The sequence below is a fragment of the Pinus tabuliformis genome, chromosome 1_2 (assembly GCF_031772625.1).
Source record: "Pinus tabuliformis cultivar Carrire ecotype Pingquan chromosome 1_2, CPIR1, whole genome shotgun sequence".
NCBI classification, from domain to species: Eukaryota; Viridiplantae; Streptophyta; class Pinopsida; order Pinales; family Pinaceae; genus Pinus; species Pinus tabuliformis.
In genome coordinates, this window is record NC_142298.1 from 390,922,342 (window position 1) to 390,934,539 (window position 12,198).

Below are 12,198 nucleotides of genomic sequence, written 5' to 3' on the forward strand. Positions count from 1 at the left end.
TGTGCTTTGTTGTCCCAATCATGGAATGAGACTTTTGTGCACTTCCCCAAAGTACACCCTTTGCATGTATCTTGTTGATCTAGTGATCCTTTGTGGAGGCCTGTGGTTATCTGCTGCATAATATTCAAGGTGCCATGATGCAAATGGCCAAGTATTCTATGTCATATTTCACTGACATCATGACTCCATACCTTCTCTGCCTTTGTGCTTAATGCAACACAGTGTTCCACATCTGGCTTGTATAGGTTCTTCACACAAAACTCAATCCACTTCACCTGTCCCATGGCTATGTGTCTTAGGAATTATTTCCCTTTATTGAATATCACATCATATCCTCGACCTTCCAACATAGCAACTGAAATGAGATTTTTCTTTGGGCCTAAAACATACATGACATCTTTGAGTTTGAGAGGGGAGCAAGACTCCCTCTAAAAAGTAACTTTACCAATACCGATCATGCAATACCTCCCTTCATCTCCCATATCAGTGTGCATATGGAGGTCTTTCTCCTCCAGGTCATTGAAAAATTCTATGTTTCCCATCATATGGAATGAGGCACCACTGTCAAAGTACCACACATTACCCATCATTGTGCTCACCATGCATGCGATGAGGGTGAAATCAGGCTCGAACTATGAATCCAAATATTCACCAACCACTCCTCCCGAGGTCTTCTTGCTTGTTTTCTTATGTGGACACTTCATGGCATAATTCCTGAATTCATGACAATTAAAGCATTTGACTTTGGAGATGTACTTCTTCTTTCCCCTTTGAATGGACACTGGTTTGGATTGGGATTTCTTCTCTTTCCCCTTCTTTTCCTTTTCGTCCAAGGAAAATTTCTCCTCATCCTCACACTTGGATGAGGTCCCATCTCTAGTGTTCTCTCGTATCTCCTCCTATACCAAATGAGACCATAATCATTCCCAGTTTGGTAGTTTATCCCTCCCATTCACTTAATCTTGGTAGTTGTGCCAACTCTTGGGAAGGCTTAAAAGGGCTAGGCTCACAAGATCATCCTCTACAACATTAACCCAAACTCCTCCAAGTTCATCATGACATTTTGTGAACCTACATAGGTATTGCTGAATAGAATCACTCTTCTGCATCTTGATATTTCGAAGCTTATCTTTGAGTGTTGGTTTCAAGTGGTTGCTGCTTTTCTGGAAAAAATTTGTGATTGCTTGCCACATTACATACGGGATTTCTTTCCCATAGAGATTGGAGACAATGTGATCCTTTACTATCTACAATATGATTCTACTCACCTTTTGGAATGTTTTTCTTGACAAATTCCTTCAACCCATTGTCCTCTAGTACCAACTCCATGTGGTCTTTCCAAGCAACAAAGTTCGATTTTCCATCAAGGGCATACTCAAGCCTTAGACCATAGAAAGTCATCCTGCTAGCTCTAAAGAATCGATCCTGCAAATTCAATCCTCTTGCAATAACAACTTCAAATTCTTTTCTCTGTTGTGAATGTTTCTCTAATACCATGTAGAAATTTAATGTGTAGATATGAAACGACTCATGTAATTTACCAAAACACAAGACTCAAATATACTCTACTCATCTGCGGAATTCAATTCACGATCCTGAGCACAAATATTAAACAAACATCAAGATTAAACACACATATGTAGATATTTATCTAATGGAAATCAATTGCTCAAAACCCCTTCCTATATTTATTGCATTAATCAAAGAATAGAGATGAATTATAATGCTTTCTCAAGCCTGAGAAACTCCTGCAAGTGTATAGTCTATCTCTCTGCCTGACTGATTGACTCTAGCCAATACTTAACCAATTTTCTAGTCCTATAAGCTTCTATTTCCTTGCATTGTAACTTGATGAATTAGGCCCCTATTTCATAGGAATTTTCCTCTAAGCAATTGCGCAGTTCATCTAGGCTCATCCTCTGACTGCATGCACCACTTGTACACCTCATAATAGTCTACAATCGATAGTACACTACCTTGGAATCTCCATCTCAATTGGGTAACTCAAATTCTCTTCATGCAATAGTTTTTATGGGCTGATTGATCAGTTAACTAGTTGATCACTGATTTGTGACTAAAGTCACACCCCACTACTGGACCTTCCACTAGTTCCTCTAACAATTGGAACTAGTTTAACTGAAAATAACTCAATTTAGCTTATTTAGATTGCTAGAAATTAGCAACCACTCATACTAAAATGAACTCAAGTCTTCCAACTCGAATTATCTAAGCTTATTGGGTTACACAAGCCATGTCACTCAAGTTAACTCACCTAAGTTGTCTGCTGAAATGGAAATTCGAATTTTCTCTCTAGTTTTACCAAGGCAAGTCAAACTGAAATTTTCTTGCTACATTTTTACACATATAACCATAATAAAACCCATGAGAAAATAATCATAAGATCACCATAATAAGTAGTGCAAGTGCTCATATATCATAACAAGAAAATAGCTCATATTAACATAAGAAAATGCCAAGTAAGTCAGGAACTTCCACGTACCACCCAACCATGGATTGGGCTGAACCAAATGTCTTTTTCAACTAATCTCTCCTGTGCCATATTCCAAGCATGAATGTGTGATAGTAAGGGTTAAACCAAAACAAAATCAACTAGGGCTTCTAGAGTCCAAACCACCTCAACCCTCAACCACGGTGATCTCATCTATATGGGCCAGAAATGACTAATTTCAACCAGATCGGTCTATACCCAAGTTGTCCATGGCTCCAAGAACTAGTAACTCAACCCACGAACCAAAGTTGTTTCAAGGTTCTAGAAAGTTTGTCCCAAACCACAGGCTCTAGGGACTAGTAACTCAACCCAAAACCTCCAAGGAACCCAAGATGTTTCAGGGCTCCAAAGAATTTGTTCCAACCCATAGTCATAGGAAACATGAGAACCAATCAAAAAAAACAAATGGGGAACCCACTGCACCATTGTTATCCAGGAAATAGAAATGAAAGGATGAAACCACTACCAATCTAGGAAAATATATATGCCAATGACATCATCTAACCAAGGAACCACATGTATATACCATGCATCCAAAAATCAGCAAGGAGATCACACATGCAACATGTTACCTGCAAAGTAAGCTTGTTTGTTGGGTCCCTATAATACTAGTGTATCCCCCTATTTTTAGTGTTGTTCCGATGTATCCCCCATGTTGTTACAGTTTTGCCCCATAGAATCCCACTATTGTTATTGTTGTGTGCTTACATTATTATTGTTATGTAGGCTCTGATTATATTTTGAACCCTTAGACTCCTATATATACCAAGTAGGTTTTATCATTTGTATGATTCAAGAATTGTTCATTTATGTAATGTAAAGGAGGTTTCCCCCTCTAAGGGGATAATTTTCAAGTTGTTGGTCCATATTTTCTTCTGTTTTGTGAGCTAGTTGCATAACATTTGGTATAAGAGCGTTGGATTTTATGGTTTCGCTTCTTCAAACAGGTCATCTTGTAATTTTCACTATAAATTTCTTTATACAAGGCTTCAAAAGATGAAATTCCGATCACTTGGAGTAGAAATATTGGTGAACGTTTTATAGAAATTTCATGTCTCGGATCACTGTATTTTCTGAGATATGGTCCAAAGAAGTTAGGGTTTTTACAAACTCCAGAATTCATTCTCAAACATTTGACCTAGGTAAAATAGGCATAAATTTCTCTCTAAACATTGGATTTGAATTTCACAAAAAGTGACTAAAAGAGAATATAATTTAATTTTTTGTGTATCATTTTTTGGGCTGAAGGTCAAAATAGTGACATGTGGCATTCCATACAAGTTTTCTCTACTAAACTAGTCTAAAATCAAGCCATCGTGGGAGATTGGGCATAACTTTTTCTAGATGAATCCAATCTTGGTACGACTTGTGGGGTTGGAAAGAAAACTTAGAGGGATACCACAGTATGAAATTTTAGACCTCAAATATCCTAAATTACATAGATACAATAGTTTCAATAATGAACTCCAAAAAATCAAGAAAAATGTGTGTATTGATTTTAACTTTTGCATAATGTTTGTTTGAAAAATCAGTTTGAAGTGATTCAAAGGGCATAGTAAAGCATAGATATCATTGTTTGATTCCAAAATTCCTCAAAACGAAAAAATGGACATGCCTATTAAGCAACCATAAATCTCTTTTATGACATATGAAGAGGAGGAAGAAATGCAACATGATATATCAAAATTACGAGAATAAGTGCAACAAATTTCGCTCTCGCAAAAAGTAACAAAAAATTAATTAGAAGACATGATGAATGTTAAGATAGATGGTATAAAAAGGGACATGGGATTTTTTAATGATGGTTTAAAAGCAGAGATGGAAGCAATGATGAATGTTAGGATAGAAGGGTTGAGGGAAGGCTTGGAAAACTTGCTAGAAGAAAGGCTTCCTAGTGGTGACAAGGTAATCCATGAAAATCATGATGAGGAACAAAGGAATATGAATTATGATTTTAGAGACTCCAATGTTGGGTTTAAGAACCACCACATTCCAAATATTGATATGAGGAAGTTAAATGGCAAGGATCTGGTAACATGGATATTGTAGATGGAGCAATATTTTGATCTCCATGATGTGCAACAGACACAAAAGGTACAGATTGCATCTTTATATTTAGAACCCAACCAGTTTGTATGGTATCGATGGCTTTATTATCTTAAACCACTTGTCAATTTGTACATTTTATGGAGGAAATGATAGCACATTATGAGCATACAAAGAGAAACACCTTCTTTAGCCAATTGATAAATCTCAAAAAAAAGGGTTCAATGGCGGAGCACATTGAGGACTTCCAAAAATTGAATATCAGGGTAACTGATATTCCAGAGGAGCATAGGATTGATGTATTCATAGGGACTTTAAAGGATAATATCCAACATGAGGTTCACCTTTAGGAACTTGATTCATTGGAGAAGACATTCAAGGTGGCAAGAAAAGTTGAAAGAAAAATTATGGCAACAAGGAAGTCTACCACTCACAACTATAAAGATGGAAGTGTTGTTACTCCTAGCCTTCCACAACCTACAAGGTTGACACCACAACAATTGGAGGAAAAAATAGCAAAAGGGATTTGTTATAGTTGTGATAGAAAATACATTAAAGGTTATAAGTGTGTTGAAAATAAATTATTCTACATAAATTGTGAAGAGGAGGAAGAAAAGGAACAAGAAACATCAAAAGAGGAGGATATAGGAACCAACCCTAGAGAAAGAAGGAATTAATCCGACCATATCTTGTACTACATTGGCAGGAATTACCACTCCTCAAACTCTAGATATTGAAGGATATATCAAGAAGAAAAAGGTAATAGTATTGATTGATTCAGGTAGTACCCATTATTTTATTCGTTGTAAGATAACCAAGGAATTGAATTTCTTCCTATATCCAGCACCAGAGTGTCAAGTGATGGTTGCAAATGGAGGAACTATAAATTTCTCTGGAAAGTACCATAATATCAAGCTAACCATTGGGGAATATATATTGAATAGTCCAATGATTTCCATTCTAATGGGTGGAGTTGATGTTGTACTAGGAATCCAACGATTGGAAACTTTTGGGACAATAGATTTTAATTTTTAAGAAGTTTTCTTGAAATTTTTTTGGGAAGGAAAGGAATTTGAATTAAAGGGTATTATAGGGAAACCAGGAAATATAATCATATCTAATGGCATGAAAAAGATTATGAAGAAATAACAACAGGGCGTAATTGCACAAGTACGCTCACTAGAGGTTCAAACATCGAAATCATCTATTTCTCCATATCTCCAAAAATCTTGGACAATCATTCCAAGGTATTTGAGACTCTCAAAGGAATTCCACCTATTTTTCATAATGATCATGCTATTCATTTGATTCCCGGAAGTGTCCCTCTAAGCATCAGACCTTACAGATATCCCTATGCCCAAAAGAGTGAAATTGAATGTATTGTTGTAGAAATGCTAGAGGTCGGTATAATTCAACCTAGCCAAAGTTCTTTCTCTGCTCCAATAGTATTGGTGTAAAAGAAGGATGGATCATGGCATATGTGTTCAAATTATAGGGATCTCAACAAGCTCACTATTAAAGATAAATTTCCCATTCCTATCATTGATGAATTACTTGGAGCAATTTACTTCACCAAGTTGGATCTTCATTCAGGATATCATCAAATTAGAATGAAGACTGAAGACATTCCGAAAACAACATTCAGAACCCATGAGGGTCATTATGAATTTTTAGTCATGCCTTTTGGCCTTACTAATGCACCTTCCACATTTCAAGGTTTGATGAATTCCATTTTCAAACCCTTCCTTAGAAAAATTTTGGTAGTATTTTTTATGATATACTAATCTACAACAAACCTTGGAAGGATCATGTTCAACATGTTGACAGGGTGTTCAAACTATTGGAGGAGAAACAATTATATGCAAAAACCTCCAAATGTTTCTTTGTAGTGTAGGAGGTGGAATATTTGGCTCATATTGTATCTCATGAGGGTGTTAAGGTAGACCCTAACAAAATTAAACCCATTAAGGAATGGAAAATGCCCACAACCATAAAGCATCTTCGAGGATTTCTCGGGTTGACAGGGTATTATTACGAGTTCATTAAGGATTATGGGAGAATAGCAGCACCTCTAATAACATTACTGAAGAAAGATGCATTTTCTTAGACTCCGGAAGAAACTAAGACCTTTGAACATCTTAAAGAGGCAATTTGCCAAGCATCGATCTTATCTACGTTAGACTTCACAAAAACATTTATTGTGGAATGTGATGCCTCAGGAAATGGAATTGGTGTTGTTTTAATGCAAGAAGGAAGACTCATTTATTTTGAAAGTCATCCAATCAAAGGAAATTATTTATACAAACCTATTTATGAGAAGGAAATGTTGGCAATACTACATGCACTAAATCAATGTTGACCTTACCTAATGGGAAGATGCTTCAAGGTAAAAACAAATCATGATAGTCTTAAATACTTTTTGGAACAAATATTATCTTTAGAAAAGCAACAAAAATGGGTCACAAAGATGTTGGGTTATGACTTCGAAATCATCTACAAAAAAGGGAAGAAAAATGTTGTTGTGGATGCACTCTTAAGAAAGGATGAGGATGTGGAAGCATTTCTTTGTGCCATTTCTATTATCCAACCTGATTGGATAACCGAGGCAAGGGATGAATAGAAAAAATATGAAGAGGTGTGGACACTCATTCAAAAGTTACAGCAAGATCCCAGTACATCTGATACATTTAGGTGGGAAAATGATTCATTATGGTACAAAGATCACTTATATATTTTTAAGAAATCCTTACTCAAGTAAAACATTCTTTTGGAATTACATACCTCCCCCTTAGGAGGTCAATCAGGAATTCTTAAAACTTACCACAGGGTCAAGAAGGATTTTTTTTTGATGGCCTAAAATATGATATTTTGAATTTTGTGGTAGAATGTTTGGTTTTCCAACAAAATAAAGTTGAGACAATTAAGACCTCAGGTCTGTTACAACATTTATCCATTCCAATTCAGCATTGGGGGGCGGTCTCAATGGATTTTATCACAGGTTTACCCAATTCTGAAGGAAAGAGTGTCATCATGGTGGTAGTTGATAGAATTACCAAGTATGCACACTTTTGTCCATTATCTCATCCTTCTAAATCCAATATAATTGCCATTGCATTTATGGAAACAATTCAAAAGCTACATGGAAAACCAAAGATTATTGTAAGTGATAAAGATCCCATTTTCACAGGAAATTTTTGGACAAAATTATTTTCTTGTCTTGGTACTCAATTAGCTCATATCTCATCTTATCATCCTCAATCTAAGGGGAAAACTGAGATAGTGAAAAAAAATGGAAGGATATCTTCATTGCTTTGTATGTGATAAAAAACATAATGGGTAAATTGGTTACCTCTAGTTGAATAGTGGTATAACACTTCCTTCCATACTACAGAAAAAATGACCCCTTTTATGGAAATTTATGGATATCATCCACCATCCATCACATCATATTTAAGAGAAAATTCTAAGGTTCAAGAAATGGAATATCACAACGACCATCAACAACAAATTCTCCAACTCTTAAAGGATGACCTCACACTGGCACAAAATCCAATAAAAAAATAGGCATATTGACATTGCAGTGAAAGAAGTTTGATGTAGGACTGAGTATTTTTATGGCTACAACCATATAAACAAATTTCGCACAAGTAAGCTAAGAAGGATAATAAATTATCACCCAAGTACTATGGTCCTTACAAGGTGTTACAAAGGATTAGTACTATGGCATACAAATTGGGATTCTCTACATCTTCTTGAATACACCCAATTTTCTAGGTTTCATGCTTAAAAAAGGTTATCGGTGACAAGCTCCCAGTTCAAATAGTGTTTCCATAACTTGGCGAAGAAGGAAAAATCATATTTGATTTTGAAGTAGTCACGAAAACAAGAACCCAATAGCTACATGATCGATTAATTTCAGAGTATCACATTAAGTGGAAGAACTTACCCACTGAATATTCCACATGGGAGGATGATAATTTTATACAGAAGCATCCGATATTACTCAAGCATTGAGGACAACACGTTTTTGAAGGAGAGGGGAATGTTAGGTCCCTATAATACTAGTGTATACCCCTTATTGTTATTATTAGTGTAAAAACCTATTGTTATTGTTGTGCCCACGTATCCCCCATGTTTTTATTGTTGTACCCTTACATTATTATTGTTATGTAGGCTTTGATTATATTGTGACCCCTTATACTCCCATATATACCAAGGAGGTATTATCATTTGTATGATTCAAGAATTGTTCATTTATGTAATCTAAGGGAGGTTTTCCCTTCAAAAAGGATAATTTTTAAGTCGTTGATCTATCTTTTCTTTTGTTTCATGAGTTGGTTGCATAACATTATTTTATCTGTTGATCCAACTATCTCCTTGCTCTTCCTTGCTTTCCTTGCTTGATTTATCCAAATCCAAGTGAATTCTAGAGTGCTCCAAGAATTCTCTAAGTGTGAAAGAGCGTATGAGAGAGGGAATGAAAGGAGAGAGCCAAAATTAAACTAAAAAAAGTTGTAATGACCAAAATCTAAGCCAAAAGTTGTGAATTGTTTCTTTGATGCCTTTTTATTATTTATGTCTCCTTTTTCTTCATTTTCCTTCATTTTTCCTATAATTTCCCTTGCATGCAAATTTATGTCTCTTCACCTTTATTTTCTCCTATTTTCCTTTATTTTCATAATTAAATACCAATTGTTTCTCTTGCCAATGCCTTTTCCAATTTCCACAGCCATTATTACCTACAAGTTATTCCCATTATAATTTTTTCCCACCATTCAGCGTGGAATATGTGTCCCATGACCTTGGTCTTATTTTACTTACATGGAAAATCAATCAGGGGTTGTTACAAACCCTTCCCCATTGGGGGAACATTATCCTAGTATTCTATGACGCTTATAATCAACGAACCTTGTTGCCCATAAATCTTTATAACACAACTCGATGCAGCATTTACATCATACCAAACTTATGAAACCATGAACACCATGTTGTTTATTGGAGCTTTATAACACAACTCGATTCATTATTTACACCGTACTACTTATTGGAGCTTTATAACACAGCTCGATGTAGTATTTGCAACATACTTCTTATTGGAGCTTTATAACACAACTCATCACAACATTTACATTACACATATTCATATTTAAATATGAACCAAAACACATAAACCAAACACATTTTCTCAACCAACAAATAAGGAAGGATACAAAGCCCGCATCTGATAAGCCATCTCCCATGTAGATTCATTGGGCCCAAAGTGCTTCCACTGTACTTTAACTTGATAAATTTTTCGTTTCTGGAGCATGAGTTATTTCCACTACAAATTTCACTATGGCTATGGTTGGAACTCTCCCTCTGGTTCCACTTTCAATACATACCAATCAATCACATGGTAAACATCCTAGACATATCTCTTAAGCAATGAAACATGGAAAACAACATGGACTTTCACTATTGGCGGCAATGCAAGTCAGTAGGCCACTGGTACAATCCTCTCAAGGATCTCAAAAGGCCCACAATACCAAGGTGCCAACTTGGCACATGATCCAATCCTTAAGGAGCTCCTCCTAGGATTGATGCACAAGTACACATGCTCCCTAACTTAAAACTCCTTGAATTTTCTATGTGTATCCGCATAACTCCTTCCTATCATGTGTTGAATTCAAATTCCTTCTAATAACCTACACCTTCTGCTCCATCTCATCCAACATATCTAGTCTAATCAACACCCTGTTCACTGGATCACTCCAGCTGATAGGAGATTACAACTCCACCCATAAAGTTCCTCAAATGGACTCATCCTCAAGGACTCATGATACCCATTATTATATGCAAACTCCACCATTGGAAGATACTCCTCCCACTTCCTCTATTGGTGCATGACATGCATCCTCAACATATCCTAAAGAATCATAGTAACCCTCTATGTCTATCCATCTATTTACATATGATAAGTTGTACTAAAGGCTAATTCTATCCCCAAGCCTACAACCAACTCCTTCCAAAACCTGGAAGTGAACTTTGCATCTTTATTTGATATAATATTCTTGGGGACACCATGTAATCTTACTATCTCCTTGATGAAGATATGAGGTACCTTACTAGATGAATTAGTAGACTTCACTGCAATGAAGTGAGCTACCTTTCTTAACCTAGAAACCACAACCATGATAGAATCATGCTACTTCGATGTCATCAGAAATCCTATAATGAAGTCCATGGAAATGATCTCCCATTTCCATTCTAGAATCAGAATAGGTTGTAATAGACTGTCAGGGTGCTTACACCAAACTTTCACCTGTTGATAGTCCAAACATCTAGCAACAAACTCAACCACCTCTTTCTTCAATTTTGGCCAATGATAGAACTTATTAACAATTGTCAAAGTCTTCTGATATCCTGGGTGGCTTGAATATGGCTTGACATGAAACTCACTAAAGATAAGCTTCTTGAGCTCACTACTATCTGGCACATAAATCCTGTTCCTGAATCTCACCAAGTCATATGTCGTGATGTCATACTCCTCATCTCTCTCACCTTCACCTTGCTACTACAATATCTACTTCAATTTTCAATATCTCCCATCATGCTTCCCTGAATGCAAGATTCGCTCTTACAAATCTGTCCCACAAGAGCTCACAGCTAAAATATGATTCACCTGCACTCTCCTAATAAGAGCATCTACAACCTTATTCTCCTTTCCCTTGATCGATATGACCAATTTGTATATTGTAAAAGGAGTTGATGAGGCTCCAACTCTGGAGATTTAACAACCTGTTCTCTTGCATAAATTTAAATTGTGATTTTGAATTTGAATTGTGATCTCTGCACAATGAAACTACCTACAATTTTTTTTGAGACGCTAAATTCATTTGTACATTTAAAAATTACATTTTAAGTAACAAAAAAATAGCAATACAATGAAAAATTGTTTAACTAAATTTTAACACATCGTTTAAGTGTATTTTAACACATCTCCAAAATTTAGAATAGTTATACAACCCTTTTTGTGAAGCTCATAAACTCATATTAATGTGCCAAAAATTAAAAATAATTTGGTTTGGGATGAATTATTTATTTATTTATTTAGATGGAGTGGGATATTACTTTAAGGGATATTCTCATAAAGAAATTGAAACTCAGTGTCAGTTGTGTGAGATAAAAGGGGGCTAGAAATAAATTAAGTAATATGTTAGTAAACTACCAAATCGATGTCCCGTGGAATTCTAATTTGTCATACTATTGTTTAATCTTAGTAGTTTAGAAAAGATTAATCTTTACATAATCTAGGTTCCCAATGGAATTTTCAAGGCATTGATTCCATTATGCATTTTAATTTAAATAAAGACAATTATAACATAACTATAGTGAAATTTTCAATTTCTATCCCATTGTAAATATAGTGAGTATACTCTACAAAGATTGATGAAAGAGGTATTTAAATAATTAAGGTAATTGCACACTCATAATTTCAATTTCGAGTATTGTACAATTTTAGTAAATATCATGTTGATCTTTGACATAAATTTGAAAATTTTACAGTTTTATACATGACCTAATTGATTCCAATTATGCATTTTAACTTAAATAAAGATAATTACAACAAAAACATAGTGAACATTTCAATTTTTATCCCAACG